Source organism: Plecotus auritus, assembly GCF_963455305.1.
Source record: "Plecotus auritus genome assembly, chromosome: 6".
In the NCBI taxonomy this organism is placed as follows: Eukaryota; Metazoa; Chordata; class Mammalia; order Chiroptera; family Vespertilionidae; genus Plecotus; species Plecotus auritus.
The window spans coordinates 117,400,331-117,417,289 of record NC_137773.1 but is presented as its reverse complement, the minus strand read 5'-3'; the positions used below and the strand labels follow the sequence as shown (position 1 = coordinate 117,417,289).

The 16,959-nt window shown below is 50.7% G+C and overlaps 1 protein-coding gene across 2 annotated transcripts in view; it reads right to left on the bottom strand.

Moving 5' to 3' along the window:
* The window catches only part of SHQ1 (SHQ1, H/ACA ribonucleoprotein assembly factor), a 205,090-nt gene that overhangs the window by 5,231 nt on the left and 182,900 nt on the right, over window positions 1–16,959 (bottom strand). For both annotated transcript variants that reach the window (XM_080677011.1, XM_080677010.1), the window contains exon 13: window positions 1,653–1,869. The gene's annotated coding sequence lies outside the window, so the exon portion shown is untranslated. The remainder of the gene's footprint in view (window positions 1–1,652; window positions 1,870–16,959) is intronic.

Here is a 16,959-nt window from a genome sequence, read left to right as displayed (position 1 = left end):
TATTAATTTTTATTTGATAAGTCTTTCCATGCAATTTCAAGTATATTAGATCTGTTAAATTTAAAAAGATTTCCTTTAAGAAGAGAGAATAAATTTCTTGTATTACTCCGGGCCCTTGGAGTTTTCCAAGAATCATCTCTGTTAAAGCCTTGAAATTTTAACATGGAAAAAAAACCATCAAATATATATATATCCATATATGATTTAAAGATTATAATAGTTTTTATAATTATCTTAAGATATCAATTAGATTTTAAACTAGTTTTTGCATAGAAAAATTTGAATTAATCCTCTTTTTTAATTAGACCAATAATAAGCAACTTATTTTGAATTCCTATTAGAGAAAACACAACATTTTATTTTCTCAAAAATAAGTTCTTATACTTTAGACATTTAATTACCACAACTATATAATTTCTCCCAATTTAATTTGCACTTTGAACTTTTAAAGCTGGCAAGTCAAATATATTTAGTATTTCCTAGATTAATAACACTTTACATTTTTAAGAAAAAATACAAGACATAATCAATTAATAGATTCAATTCTGTCCTCTAGGTTTTTTATGAGGCAAATTTAAACTTTACTTTTTATTTGTCAGTAGCTCCATAAAACCCGGTTTGGTTTATTCTAATGTAAATTACCACATTTTTCAAAGATGGTTCCTGGCAGGAAACTAGATTACCTGTCTGCTGGGGGAAGGGCGTCTACCCCTTCCTCCATTAACAAAGGGCGTAGCCAGTTACCTGGGCTACTTAGCTCTTTATAATTAATACATTATTTATCTATATTTCAACAATTTCTTTGAGATTCTAGAGTCAATTATAATTAAAGCATTTACTTTGGATAAATTCTATAACAGAGACAAATTTACTTATTTTCTCCTAGGCCTTAAAAGTTAATTTTTAACAAGGTTCATTAGCATTGTAAAAACTACTGTTGCTGGAATTAGCTTGAATTTCTTTTGAGAAGACTTTTTCGCCATTTTTCTTAGGAAAAAGAACCAGTTCTGGGTTTCTCATTTTCTATAGCTTTTGCAGAGAGATTCCAGCTGAAGACAATCTAAATGTCCAAAATCGGACCATGCGCGCATTCTGTCTTATAGCTAGGTTCTCTCCCCACAAGCACAGAAATTCCAGACACATTTCTAAATTTTTAAGACTTTTTCATGGCGAGAAAGGAAACTTTAAATTAGCATACTGGGAGAGTGGGCTTCCATATTGGATCTCCACGTGTCTCCCTTCCCCCACGTCCTGCTTACTTCAGGGGAAGTTTCAGCAACAGATCTGGCCGAATTTCTTTTCATGCCTAAAAGACAGACAGATCTTAAATTTTTTCTTTCTTTTTCGCTTTCCGAAGTAATAACTAGCGCCCAATTTGGCCATGATTTGCATTTCCCTGCGAGTTCTTTTATAATTTTTAAACGAAACCTTAAGTAATCTCATTGCGGGAGAGCGGATAGCCCTGCCCTCTCCTGCCACCTTTGAATTTCTCCACACCAGAGGTGGTTTTAGCAGTGGAGTTTCATTTCTTATTACAGATTTTAAATTCCAAATACCAATTAAGATTTTAATTTGAATAAGAAACCACATTATTTTATAACCTAATTCTTCCCCATTAGCCTGGCTGAAAAAGACGTTCCCACCCTACTTACAGTTCGCGACTCTGCAGTTAGTCCGTGGGCTTTGCGTGCGGTGAATTTCCCTCACCTTTTTCCAGTGAATTTCCACACCTTTTTCTCGGTGTAATTTTTTTCCTTCCTTCACTCTTAGGCGAAAAATACCTTCTCCAGAAGTCCCGCGTTGAAGGCGCCAGATGTGGGAACCCCTTTCACGTCCCGCGTGGTTCAGGGCCCACTCAGGGTCCGGTTTCTGGAGAAGGCCGCACACAAATGAAGAGAGAGACTAGAAAAGTATTAATTGGAAATATTGGGGGGCCAGGCGGGAGCCCACCTCTAGTGGGAGGACTACCCTTTGCTCTGGCCTTGCAATCCCTTTTATTGAGACTATGGGATACGCCCATAACCTTTAGGCAGGAAATTCCAATAACAGAAATTTACATAGGAGTAACAGGTGGAGGCTGCTTCAACTACCAATGTCTCAACTAAACAATGAGTGATTAGCTCCAACCTTTCAGAGCATTTCCACATCTATTAGTGGGACAATGATCGGTTTCCGGCAGCCTGACCTGCTGTTTTGACTTCTGTCTGGACTTAAGAAAGTGATGGAGAAAATGTCAATGATTAGGTGCGTCATACGCATAGTTGTTACAGCGTGAATAGCACAAAAGTCAGGAAAATATTCTTTCACACAGAAACAGCGTCATCCGATTCAGCAGGAAGCCGCTACTGCCAGGGCGAATACCTGGCGTCCGCCACGCTCTTTAAGGTAAGCTAAAGCATCGGCCACTATTCATGTTGGAACCACTTCACTTGTCATTTGAAACTGCTGGTTGGAGACCGAGACAGGTTTCTAAACGCTGCACAGCCAGGGTTTTGCTTTTCCTCTGGGTAATCCACTGTCATTTTCATGATCATCTCCTTACCCCCGAGAATGGTGTCCCTCAAGATGGACCTGACTTTGGGGAATAGAAAGACATGAAGAACATGGTTCAAGAATGGCTCTGAGACTCTGTTAAGGAAAGGAGAAGGCACGCCACCCAGGGGAGATGTCCACGTTAGATGCATACGACAAAACTTAGCCCATACAAGGAATTCTTCCATCTCAGTAACTTGAAGAAAAACAATCCAATTAAAAATGGGCAAAAGATGATTTGAACAAATACTTCACCAAAGAGGCACACTCTAGGCCAATAAGCACATGAAGCATGATCACCATCAACGTGCTTGGGAAAGGAAAAGCTGAGTCCCGACGAGGGATGCTGGCACCACTTCACGGCTGACATTTAGCAAGACTGGCCAGGACTTGCTTGTTTATAACGGCAAGTGTGTACTTTTGACCCCTTCACCCATTTCATCCCCCTCCCCCTCACCTCTGGCACCACCAACCTATTCTCTGTATCAATTAATTTGTGGTTTTCTTTAGATTCCACATACAAGTGAGGGCATACGGTACTTATTGCTCTGACTATTTCACGCAGCATAATGCCCACAAGGTCCCCCCATGTTGTCACAAATGGCAGGAGTTCACTCTTGTCCGCTCGCCTGCGTATAGACTGGTTCATGTCCTGGCTGCTGTGCGGGGTCAGGTCTCTCGCAGAGCGACGTCTGAAACCCACTCTCCACAGGCCTAGATGCATGCGGGAAGCACACCTGACACCGGTGAGAGTGCCAGTGGGTGGGGAGTGGGTCAAAGGCACTTGCCGCTGGTGCCTGTCATCCTGGGAAAGGTGCACGAGGGAAGTTTTTAGTTACTTGTTCATTTTTAAAGTTAGAAACAAAACTGACTAAAATCCTTGGGCCCTGCAGTGGTAACCTTTGGGGTGACCTTTGCCACCTGACAGACCACTGGCTTCCCTGTGGGGAGCCACATGCACCTGTAACAGCACAGGCGTGGGCATGGAAGTGCGGAACTGTGGAGCGCGGCTGTGAGTTCATTTGAGCCAAACTGTGGACAATCACAGGGAAGCAGGATCTCGGGGCTGGGACAGTGCCCAGACATGGCAGTTTTGCACATTAAATCAAAAGAGGAGACGTAACTGGCTGACATGAAATCCACTGATGACGGATTAGGGAGGTGGGAGAAAGCAAAGCGGGGAAACCTCTGGGATTGGATAAGAAGTAAAATGATAGACACATGCTTCTTTTACACAGGTGGGTGCAGGACAGCCAGCAGTCAACAGTTAACTCAATGACAAGGAGGGGATTTGTGGTCTCCGCAGGGTGCCTGTGCTTTGAGGGTCGGGAAAGGGGAAAATTATTCTGACATTCCAGGGACATGTTATTGTAGATGCAAAAAGGCAATGGACAGGTTCAGTTACGGTAAAGATTGACCTTTGTCAAGGGAAGATACCTGCCTAGGACATGACTACCCACCAAAAACTGCTTTTAGTTAAACAAGTTTTAATTTCAGACCATCCTTTGTGGTTGCTTTAGTCTCTGAGTTTGCAAGGCCTCCCCTGAGCCTGGCCGGTGAGCACGGGCCCCTTTTCATCCACATAGAGATCAGACCCAATCAGTGAACATCAAAATCAAACAAAGGTACAATCTCAGGAAAAACTAAGTCATTCTCAGGTGGGTGTGGCAAATAATGCTCTGGTCTGACATTGAAAGACTCTATTTTGCCCTTTTTCTAATTTTTGGATCATTTTTCTTAACAGCTCCTCTGCATGGCCCAGTCCCACAGGAATGCTGCTCCGCGCATGCCTGTCCCCTCCGATCAGAGGTCAGAACTGGTCCCTGTCTGGGTGACAACCTCCCTCCCCACTCCCACCCCTGCGGCTCGGCCTTTCCCAGGCGTGTTCCTGGCAGCCCACAGAGCCTCCCTGCACCCCCCACAGCTGTGCTGACCCCTCGCTGCCCCTCCTGCTGCCAGGGAAGGAGGTGCCTTTCTCCCCGACCTGCTCGCTGGCAGGCAGACCGCACCTGCAGCCCCGGGTTCCGGCCCCTGAGCTCTGCTGGCTCCGCCCGCACCCTCCTGCCTCCGGAGAAGGACTCCCGGACAACCCTTCCTTCCTGGAGGCGCAAGGACTGCGCCTCGCTCTGGCCTCAGCTGACGGGTCCAGACTTGGCTCCGGGCTTCCCAGCCGCGTCCTCAGTGAGGCCTGGGGGCGGGGGCGGCGCCCTGGAGGCGGCCTGCAGGGGGCCACATGCCCAGAGCCTGGTGCCTGGCTCTCTCCCGTGTGGCCCCGCGGGGGCCCCTGGTTCTCCCGCGTGGCTCGGTGCAGAGGACCAGCGAGGGTGGGGTGGCTCTCCTGCCTGTGAACAGGGACAAGGAAGGCTCTGCGCCCAGAGCCCCACTCCGCGTGGGGGACCTCCCTCCGGCTCCTGGAAGGTGCCTACGTCCCCAGGGGCCCATCTCACTCTTACTTGGAGCTTTTGCGCAGAATCCAAACAAAGCCCTGTCCTCACACAGCCCCCCCCCCCCCCCCCCCCGGGAGCACACTGCAGGCGAAGCGCTTGTGATGGGGATGGGGGTTGCGGCCACCACCACCCCCCACCCCCTGCCCACCTCGTGTCACAGGCTCCTCCTCTAATCCCACTAAACGGAAGGAGTCACTGTGCTCCAGGCGCGTGGGCTCCCACCTCATGCGGGGCCTTTCTGTTCGGAGCAGCAGCCGGGAGCCGAGCCTGCACCCCGAGTCTGCACCTGGGGCTTCTGATTTGATTCAACTGTAGCTGAGAGTTCTAGGGCTTGGGGTTCAGCAGAGATAAGAACTCAGCTTCACTGGGGTGATGCCAAGGGCATTCACTAGCCACCCCAATAAACAGAATCAGAGAACGCAGGGGGTCGTGGGACAGGCCCAGCTTGGAGACCAGCCCGCGAACCGCTGCCCCTCCAGTCTCCCCCCCCCCCCCAGCTGTGCAGTAGGGAGCCCCCTCGCACCTACACCTCGGAAGTCGGCAGAGCCCGGAGGGCAGCCGCCAGGACCCGCGCCCTTTCCTGCCTCTCCAAGGCCCGGGAGGCGGCGCGCATATCCCAGCCGAGGACAGGCCCGGCGCCGGTTCCCCTGGGAGGACCCAGGTCAGGCCGAGGCTGCGTGCCGGCATCACCCGCAGCCGCAGCCGGTGGACCGGGACATGTGTCAGCTTGTCTAGAGGAGGTCCCCATCCTGCCAGATGGCTCCACCCCTGCTCCAGGGTAGGCAGAGCCGCCGGGTTGGGAGCACACCCCCCCAGCACACATCCCCCACCGCAGCACACAGCCCGCCCCCCCCCCGCCCCCGGAGCACACAGCCCCCCCCCCCCGCCCCCGGAGCACACAGCCCCCTGGGAGCACACAGCCCACACCAGGCAAGCACAGAGCCCTGGAAGCGCCTCGGTGAGGGCCGATGGGGAACTGGGATGAAGATGCTGCGGGAATGTTCTCGATGTCACCAAGCTCCCAGTGGCCTGTTGCACGAGGGCGACCGTCCTGACACACGTCCGGACCCTCTGGCGCTTCCCCTCGGCCCTCCCCGCTCCTCCAGTGCGCCCTGGGAGCGCCTCCCACACAGGACTCGCCCTCGCTGCTCGTCCTCCGTCTACTTCCAGGAAAATGCAAACCAGTCGGGCCTTCGTGCAGTTTAACGGGCACCGTCTGTGGGAGTGAGGTCGGGGCAAGCAGCCCTTCTGCCCTTCAGTCGGACCAAGTCCAGCACCAGGCCCCCCCACCCCGACTCCTCCGAGCAGAGGCTCCGCGGCGGCCGCTCATCCCGTCTCTCCCGGGGCTTCGGGTGGGAGCCATTTCCCCGGAGGGGCGGCTCCGACGCGGAGGCCGCGGGATTCCAACCTCTCGGGTGCAGGAGGAGCGGGTTGGAGGAAGCGCTGTGGCTGCTGAGTTCCCCCCTCCACCTCGCGCTCTGTGGGTGCCCCGGGGAGACTGGACCAAGGCTTCCATTTCCTCTTCTGGGAAGGGACACAGCTGCGTGAGCCATAAAGTTAGGAAGCAAATTCCAAACGCAGGTGCTGTGCCTGCAGAAGGCTCTTCCAGGGCCAATCCCCCCTCACCCCTCCGGCCCCTGCCCCCACCAGCCAGCCGGGGTCCCGAGTGGGCAGGCCAGACTGGCCTAGCGGCAGGTCTCTGAAGTCCAGACACAGAGACCCGGCCTCCCCGCCCCGCGCGGGGGAGGGGGGTGCGGAGGAGGTGGTGGGGGCGTGATAGTGCTCAGGATACAGACAAACTCACGTCTGCTCCGCCTTCCCCTCCGGCGCCTCCGACTGAAATGAAAACTGCTCCCCTATCCCGGCGAGAGGGAGGTGCTGGGAGCAGTGAGGACACGCCTCCCGGAGACTCCTGACCCCGGGGCTAGGGGGGCGATGCCGGGCCCCCTGGGCACCTCCCAGGACGTGCTTCGGCAGGTGCTGGGGTGCGCGGACTTGCAGCCTCCTTCCCTGAACACAGCCAGCCACGCTTCCTATTTCCATCCAGGGAATCAGCGCGGAGCTTCAGGGCTCCCTCCAGGCGCCCTCCGGCCTGGCGTGCCCTCTGGAGACACCCACACATGCTGGGCCCCCCGGGAGGAAGTAAAAGGTATCAGCTGAAACTAAAGAAAAATACGCAACATCAAAATGAATCAAGGTCTCATTCCCTGTCCATGGTCACGGGTCGTGCTCATGAAGAGCTCACTGCGAGGACACAGCTGGCGGGTCCAGAGAGCCTCCACTCCTGGCCAAGTGAGGTCAAGAGCGAGATCCTAGTTTCTTTAAAATACTGTTTATAGAACCCGCGTTTTATAGCCTAAGTTCATATATATTTATATGTACAATATACACATTTCACACCTGATGTGGGCTCATTATACCATTTAATGTGTATATATACACAATACCTCTGTACAGTGGCAATAATATAGAAAGAGATGCACATGATATGGGTTCATTACAGCCATGTGCAGTCAGACCTTCTCGAATGCCTCCCATCTCTAACAATTCGGCTCTTGACCCAGCTGCTCATGGAAAGTTGTCTCACGTCAAACAAAACTGTGGTCCTCGACTGGGCAACCCTTCCATGCTGATGTCTGAGAATGGAGGCCCAGGCCTCCCCTCCTAGTCCTGCAGGTCTGCTCCCCAGCTGCTTCCTCTCTGGGAGCTCGTTGGGTCCGTAGGCCACTTATGTTCTTTTTTAAAATACTCACCGGAAGATGTTTAGTGATTGCAGAGAGTGGGGCTGGGGGAGAGACATTGATAGGAAGAGAAACAATGGGTCACTCCTGTCCCATGGGGACCGATCGCCGGGAATCAAACCCACAACTTTTCCCTGTACAGACGCTCCAGCCAACTGAGCCCCCAGCCAGGGCCCCTCTTTATTTTATTTTATTTCTTTTTAGTTTAATAAATCTTTATTGTTCAGATTATTACAATTGTTCCTCTTTTGTTCCCCCCATAGCTCCCCTCTACCCGGTTCCCACCCCACCCTCTGCCCTTACCTCCCCCCGCACTGTCCTCATCCATAGGTGTACGATTTTTGTCCAGTCTCTTCCCGCACCCCCCACACCCCTTTCACCCTGAGAATTGTCAGTCCACTCCCTTTCTATGCCCCTGATTCTATTATATTCACCAGTTTATTCTGTTCATCAGATTTTTTATTCACTTGATTTTTAGATTCACTTGTTGATCGATATGTATTTGTTGTTCATAATTTTTATCTTTACCTTTTTCTTCTTCCTCTTCTTAAAGAATACCTTTCAGCATTTCATATAATACTGGTTTGGTGGTGATGAACTCCTTTAGCTTTTTCTTATCTGTGAAGCTCTTTGTCTGACCTTCAATTCTGAATGATAGCTTTGCTGGGTAGAGTAATCTTAGTTGTAGGTTCTTGCTATTCATCACTGAATATTTCTTGCCACTCCTGTCTGGCCTGCATAGTTTCTGTTGAGAAATCAGCTGACAATCGTATGGGTGCTCCCTTGTAGGTAATTAACTGTTTTTCTCTTGCTGCTTTTAATATTCTCTTTGTCTTTTGCTCTTGGCATTTTAATTATGACGTGTCTTGGTGTGGTCCTCTTTGGATTCCTTTTGTTTGGGGTTCTGTGTGCTTCCTGGACTTGTAAGTCTATTTCTTTCACCAGGTGGGGGAAGTTTTCAGTCATTATTTCTTCAAATAGGTTTTCAGTATCTTGCTCTCTCTCTTCTTCTGGCACCCCCATAATTCGATGTTGGTACGCTTGAAGTTGTCCCAGAGGCTCCTTACACTATCTTCAAATTTTTGGATTCTTTTTTCTTTTTGCTTTTCTGGTTGAGTATTTTTTGGTTCTTTGTATTTCAAATCTTTGACTTCATTCTTGTGTTCCTCTAGTCTGCTGTTAGGTCTCTGTATAATATTTTTTACTTCAGTCAGTGTATGTTTAATTTCTAGTTGGTCCTTTTTCATATCCTTGAGGGTCTCGCTAAATTTATCGGCCTTTTCTAGAAAATTCTTGAAAAAACTTATAACCATGGTTTTGAACTCTATATCCAGTCGTTTGCTTTCCTCCATTGCTTTCGTTTGTGATCTGTTTGTCTCTGCATTTTGGCTGCGTCCCTGAGTTGGTAGAGTAGCTTTGTGTGCTAGGTGTCCTATATGGCCCAGTGGCTCAGCCTCCCCAGTTACCTGAGGTGGACAGGGCCCCTCTTTAAAATCTCCCAAGTCTTCCTGCTTTCCCCTGGGGCCGGGGAACACAGGCCTGTATGGCCACCTCACATGTGCCAGACACTGTAACCCCCATTTCAACCCAGATCCTTAGAGGCTGTGCCCTGTGGGTGAAACCACCCATCACCCTTCTGCCCGCCTCATAGGGTGACAGTGTGAGGGGCCATTTGCAGAGACTGCGCTGAGGGTGCCAGAGACCCGTTTCCATGCCACTTCCAGGAGCAAGTGCACCCCATCTACACAGGGGCACACCTGCCAGCTGCCGCTTCCTCTCAGGGGGACAGAAGGCTGAGAGCAGCCACGTCTCTCTCTCGAGGAGGAAGCCAGGCAGGTCTGGGCCCGGGAGGTGCCAGCAGCAGCCTGGAGAGGTGTGAGTGTTGGGCTTGTTGGTGAGCAGTCCACTCCCCAGAGAGCCCTGCTGATTCCTGGCATCACAGACAGTTCTTGCTGAGCCAGCTGCTGTACACATAGTGGGCTCTGGGCAGAGGAGGCGAAAGCTGGGAGCAGGAAGGGAGCAGGGAGCTGGGCCCCGACCGCTGTCAGGACACCCACCCAGACTCTTAGGCAACTCCCAGCTGCTGGCCGGGCTGGGTGGCCAGAGACCAGGCTCTCTCCTGCTCCCCAGAGCTCCTGACAAGGAGGGTGGGCCTGTCGCCTCCTCCTGGCAAAGCTTTGCTCCGGCCTCACCCACCTCCTGGTCGCAGCCAGCCCTTAGGGCCACTGTTAGTCACATCTCACAGGAGACTCACAGACACAGAACTCAACTGCAGACAGGCACTGTGTTATGGGGCCGGCAGGCACTGCCCGGCAGAGAACCAAGACCCACATATTTGTAGTTTAAATTCCAGTGGAAGGAATCGCTGAAAGTCAGTGTGACCTAGTCTACTCTGACAAAGAAAAAGTCAAGAACTGGGTCCCTGCTTGGGCTGGGTGCTGTGCTAGGAGACTTATATATCTTACTAGAGGCCTAGTGCATGAAATTTGTGAACGGGGGGAGGGGGGGTCCCCTCAGCCTGGTCTGCACCCTCACCAATCGGGGACCCCTTGGGGGATGTCTGACTACCACGTGCAATCTGGGACCACTGGCTCCTAACCACTCACCTGCCTGCCTGCCTAGATTGCCCCTAACCTCTCTGCCTGCCTGCCTGATCACCCCTAACCACATCTGCCTGACTGATCGCCCCGAACTGCTCCCCTACTAGCCTGATTGCCCCTAACTGCTCTCCTGCTGGCCTGAACACCCCTAACCACCTCTGCCTCGCCCCGCACCCAGGACCCAAGATTCCCTCCTATGGCCAGTCGCAGGCACCCAGGACCCAGGCTGGCTTCACCCGGGCCAGCCGCAGCCACAGGTGCCTGGGACCACGCGGGGAGGGGGGTGGCTTGTCCCTCTACCAGGCCACAGGCGCAGCCACGGGTTCCCGGGACCACGGGGACCATGGGGTGTGCGGATTGTCCCTCTCCTGGGCCGCAGGCGCAGCCGCTGGCACCCAGGACCACAGGGCGGGCGGCTTGTCCCTCTCCCAGGCCCCAGCCCCAGCCACTGGTGCCCAGGACCACAGGGTGGGTGGCTTGTCCCTCTCCTGGGCTGCAGCCTGGCTGGTCCACACTTCTCTCTCATGAGCTCATTTGTGCTTGGCTGGCCCCCATTCCTCTTGCAAGTTCATTTGTGCCTGGCTGGTCCCCAGTCCTCTCTCCCCAGTGTTGAGTGTCTAAGCCGTTATGGAGTGATGGTGTGAGGGCATGACAACCATTTGCATATTAGCTCTTTATTATATAGGAGTCTTTCCCCCAACCACCTGGACAGATGAAATCATCACCCCCATTCTATAGATGATGAAATTGAGGCCCAAGAAAGTCTAATGAGATGCTGAAGGTCACAGAATGGGGAGGGTAGCCCCAACCTGTCTTTACAGCAGGTGAGACACCCTCCCGTCAGCCTTGGTCTCCCTGGCACTGCACTGCCTGCCCTGAGACAGTAGCTGTGCACCTGGGCAGTGACTCCGTGCTCGCATCTGTGAGCTGGAGCTGCATGCAGACAGGGTGGCCAGGCTCAGTGACTGTGGCACAGGGTGCCGGTCCTGCCTGCCTGGACTCCCCTCACTGCGCCATCCAGGCTTCCCACCCTACCCCCCTGCCGGGTGCTGGCGGGTCCCAGCGTGCCCTCAGGCCACAACTCAGGGCTGGCGGACATGTGTCCTGTCTCCTTGCATGGAGCTGGGGTGATTCAAGCTCAGGCATGTTTGTTTCCATGTCGCAGCCCTTCATTCCTTCAGCCATTAGAGCCACCAAGCGATAAGCTACACTTTTAGTCCCTTTTATACCTTTGTCTCCTTTTACCTATGTACAGCTTCTGCTGCTTAGCAAACCACCCTGAAGTTTATGTCTGTCACACACTTAGTGGGGCTGGGGGCTGCCCTCTGCACGGCCTCCGAAGCAGGGCTGTGGGCGGAGGCTACACCCACCGCACCTGCTCTCAGGTACCAGCCTCCCAGTGACCCAGGCAAGTTGCTCTATGTCTAAGGTCACAGTGGAGGGCACTGAGAATCATGTGAAAATGGGCCAGGTACCAAGAGAGACCCACTGTGCCTAGTTGTTGACGAAAGGGGCCACATGCTGACCTGACAAGCTCAGGGGAGGCCTGCATGGCGGTCTTGCAGACTCAGAGACCTAAAGTAACCACAAAGGATGGTCTGAAATTAAACTTTAACTAAAAGCAGTTATGGTGGGCAGTTATGTCCTAGGCCAGTATCTTCACAGACAAGGTCAACCTTTACCTTAACTGAGCCTATCTGTCTTTTTGCATCTATGATAACATACCCTTGAAATGTCTGGGTAACTTGTAACTTCCCTTTTTCTGGACCTCTTGGGGCACAACCAAATGTGGTGGGCGCCAGGACAGACACCACAAATTCCTTCCTTATCATGTTAATTGTTCCTGCACCCACCTAAGCATGTATCTATCATTTTACTTCTTATCCAATTCCAGAAATTTCCCTGCTTGGCTTTCTCCCGCCTCCCTAACCTATCACCAATGGATTTCATGTAACTCACCTACATCCCCCACCTTTGATTGCAATGTATAAAAATAGATATAAGACCGCCATTCTCCAGAGCACTATCCCAATCCGTTGAGGTTCTGCTTCCTGGCAATTGTTGAGTTTGGCGCAATTAAACTCACAAAAAATTATTTACAGGTTTGAATGTTTTTACATTAACATTACGTGGCATAGTTGTGGCATGATTCCAAAGAAACTCATCCAGGACCATCCTCTGGACTTGGACTCGGTACTAGGATCCAGCAAAGGGCCCACTGAGCCCGCTGGTTCCCTGCCCATTGGATGAACTTGGGTGAGTTGTCTCTTGGATCCAGGGAGGATAGAGGGTCTGACTTTGCTTTTGGTAGAGGGTCTGACTTTGAGCTGTGTTTTAAAATCCTCAAGGTGGTGTAGAGGGCCCCCTGGGAAGGCACATGGGCATTTCTTTAAATTATTGTCAGCTGAGTCCAAGGCGACAGGCATACACATTCCCCAAGAAGGTGGAGAGTGTTACCAGTACTGACTTCTTACCTTTGTCCAGGTGCCAGGGAGCGGGCTTTGATATGTAAATCCAGTCAAGCACCAGGAATGCTCGGGCCTACTCAAGAATGCAAATAAGCTCCTTTGATCCTAAGTTCTGGTGAAATCCCCTGGTATTTGGGGGTATAAAATAAACTTGCTGCGTGGGCTCTGGGTCAACTGTCTTTCCAGGAGAAAAGGGCAGCGGTCCACCCAGGTCCCAGCTTTGTTTCTATCTCTGTGTCTTGTTTTTTTCTTTTATTTCTCAATCCCCAGCATATCTGGCCCCCCTATGCAAGGTGGAACCTGGGTTGATAGACCCCAGGTTAAGGATTGACAGAACCCAGGCTAAGATGGGACTGGAGGGAAAAAATGAGTGTCTGGTTTTGATTTTGGCTTTTCAATTGCAACTAGAGGCCCAGTACATGAAAATTCATGCACTGAAGGCGGGGGGGGGGGGGTCCCTCAGCCCGGCCTGCCCCCTCTCACAATCCGGGAGACCTCAGGAGCGGGAGGCAACCCAGCGATCAGGGGAAGGCGACACCCCATCAACACCTCTACTGCTGCCACTGCTGGCAGTGCAAGCCTCAGCCAGCCTTGGTTACCTGAGCCTTGGGTGGCCCTGGGTGACTGGGCAGCCGCCACCTGAGGCTTGCCTGTGCCTCGGTCCAGCTCTGGGCAGCTGGGGGCTGAGGGGACTGGGGCACTCTGGAGGCAGGTGCATGGAGTGGCCAGACCCACCTGGGGGTGGGCCTGGCCATGCTGCACACCTGCCACCCCAGCAGGCCTGAGGGACTGGGCACCGCCATCTTGTGGCTGTGGGCGCCACCATATTTGAGGGTGTGGCAGTCAATTAGCATATTCCCTCCTTATTGGCTGTGGGTGCCGCCATCTTTGTGAGGGCTTGACAGTCAATTAGCATATTCCCTCTTGATTAGATAGGATTGCTTTCTGAGAGTCTGAGAAAGAACCTATGCCATATAAATGAGCTGAATTCATTCAGCCCCGAAGATAAAGGGGCACATCCTGCCTCCAGTCAGATTCTGGGGTGTTCTTAGGTGACTAAGAATCTTTGTGGAGGTGTCAGAAATGCAGGAGCCCCATAGGGAAGTCCCAACTCAACTGTAATTAACTAACTGGCTCATCTAGGGGGCCACCATAAGGCTTGGTACCCACTACATAACATGTCTAAAAAATTTGCTCAGACTACAGATATCCAAAAATAAAAAAATTACAAGCATGCCACCCACAGACACCACAGAATGCCCTTCAAGGCTCCCAAACCCTAGCCCTCATTTAATAGAAAGCCTTTACTTGCCAGGACTTTACAGAAATGGGAAGATTTAACTAGAAAATATCAACTTAGAAATGGCCAAAATGGAGTTGTTTTGGGTACCTACATTAATATTTTGCATGCAGCAATTAGAAAAATGCCAGCTCTGAAATCAAACTGAATGACTATATGGGAGGTATATCTTGATTTGGAAATTAGAAGCTTCTAAGGAAAAGCATAGAAAAAAAATTCTCCCAAAAAAGATGGAAATAAGAAATTTTAGAGACTGTCTCAGAACTATTCTGGTTAATAAATGCCTACACCCTGTTTCCCGCACCCTGTAGGAAGCATGCCTCTGATTTATCTTCATAGAAAAGAAACAGCATGTGGCCAGGCCATGACTGAATTCCTCAGAGCAAACAGGATGTGGGGTGGGGAGAGGGTATGAGTGGTACACGTGGCGACGGCCCAGGTCCTAGGAAGATTCCCCTAGACCAGTGGTTGGCAAACTCATTAGTCAACAGAGCCAAATATCAACAGTACAACAATTGAAATTTCTTTTGAGAGCCGAAAACCGACTTCTACGCATGGGCCACGAAGTTTCAATCGCACTGTACGTGCGCACCCGCACGTGGTATTTTGTGGAAGAGCCACAATCAAGGGGCCAAAGAGCCGCATGTGGCTCATGAGCCACAGTGCTGACCACTGCCCTAGACAAAGGGAGGCTGAGCACAAAAGGTCACAGAAAACCTGCCAAGGATGGGAAACAGAAACTCTAGGCCTAGGCAACACTTTCCCCCAAGAGTCCATTGTGAGAATGCTGAGGTTCTGGGAGGGGCAGTTCCCAAAACAGGGCCAGGAGACATTGCTCTGCTTTGGTGTGTTTTTGTTTGTTTTTAATGGCATTCTGTGGTGTCTGTGGGTTGTGTGCACTTGCAAATATTGTATATAAGAGTGTTTCTGTTGCTGTTTTGTGTCTTTGTTGTTTGGATCAATATGTTTAAAAATGGGGCACATCCCCCTTTGTTGGGGGCCCAGCTGCTTGTGGGCAGGCCAAACACGTGGCAGGGATTGCAGGAAGGAACTTTAAGGCATCTTTGCCAGCTGAGTTTGCTCTTCGCTGTTTTATGAACATTGGGAATCCTCTGTCTCTGTGCTGTGTGGGCTTTGTGCCGCTCATAAGCAAAGGTCATTTTGCTGTGCTGGGTTAACATGTTAAGCCCCATGTCAATCACCGGTGACTGACACTATACTTTCCGTCCAGAAGATAAAACAGGCTGGGCGCTTAACGTGTTAAGGTTCTAAGGCTAATGTCCCAGTCCATCCTTTTGAGAGTACTCATTATTTACCGTAGGGTGTGATTTTTAAGTGTTTGTTTACCAGCTCCACAGGCTGCAGAAATGGTAAGGGGGTGGAGGGCACTCCCATTTTGTAAATAAGAATAAGCCTGCGAACTTTCTGTTAAAAATTAAAAACAAAAATTGGGGGGGGGGGTGTCAAGAAAATGCTTTGGATAATAATTTGCTTTAAAATCGCAAAGTTGTTAAGATTAGAATAAATAGATGTAACTAAAATAAAGGGTTTATGATAAAGCTTTTCAGTGATAATTACAAATGTTAATGATAAAAGTCCAGTCACTCAAGAGGAGACTGTCCACGCTCTCTGTTGGAGGAAGGGGCCAGTTGTCCTTCTCCCTGTAAAAGTAGGGCATATTCCCTCTTTAAAAATAACAAGGAGTTAAAACCTCTGCTGGAAGACCCACGTGGCTTAGCTGACCAGCTAGACCCATTTTGGGGCCACAATGTATACGTAGATCATGTTAATGTCTATCTTGGGAATACTATTCTCAGAAAAGGAAGGGGGAATGATTCGAAGGTCGGCTATGGCTATCTGGGAAAGGGAGCACCTGGCTGGCCTGGTGTGCTTCCAGCAGATGTAAAATTTCCAAACCCAGGAGCCCCAGTGGGATCTCAGGGAACTAATAATTAAAGGGATTAGGGAAGCAGTTCCCCCATCTCGGAACCTAAATAAGGCCTTCAATAATTAGCAAGGCAAAGAAGAAGGACCTTCCGAATTTTACCAAGACTAAAAGATCAGATGAGAAAGTACTCTGGGCCAGACCCCAAGGACCCATTGGGACAGGAATATTAACATTACATGTTGTCACCAATAGTTGGCCTGTCATCTCAAGAAAACTACAAAAGTTAGAGAAGTGGAAGGACAGAAGTGTAGAAGGGCTGTTCAAAGAGGCTCAGAAGGTCTATAAATGTAGAGATGAGAGAGGCAGAAACAGAAAGCTAACATAATGCTCTCAACTGTAGAACAAGTGTCCCAGGGAAGGGTTGGCCCTGAGGGCCAGAAACAGATGCCATAACAATATGGGCATCCCAAAAGAGAGGGGGCATATGGGTCACACAGAAAAAGGAAGGGACCCCTCACGGAGCCTTTAGATCCCAAGGCCAGCATTCTCACCCCCTCTCCAAAGAACAGTTTCTTTTCTTAACAGTCCCGATACTATCAGAAGCTGAACTCATTATCACCCAAACCTTAGCATGTTATCTCTAAGGAAAAATGTGGCAGTTGTAAATCCAAGCAGCTGGGGGCCTGGAAACTGCAGTCCTAGAAGAAGCTGCAGGGCATGCTCCCTTTCCCACTTCGTCTAACCCTCATATGCCTAATTGGTAACTTAAAAGCTTTGGAGCATTGCTGGGTTAAATAGTAAAAAATAATCCTATATAATTAAAGCCTAATATGCAAATCTACCGAACGGTGGAATGACCGGTTGCTATAATGTACACTGACCACCAGGGTGCAGATGCTCAATGCAGGAGCTGCCCCCAGTCCGCAGGCCCCAACCGGCAGTGGTGGGGGACGGGGCCAATGAGCAGGCAGTGCCAGGCCAGC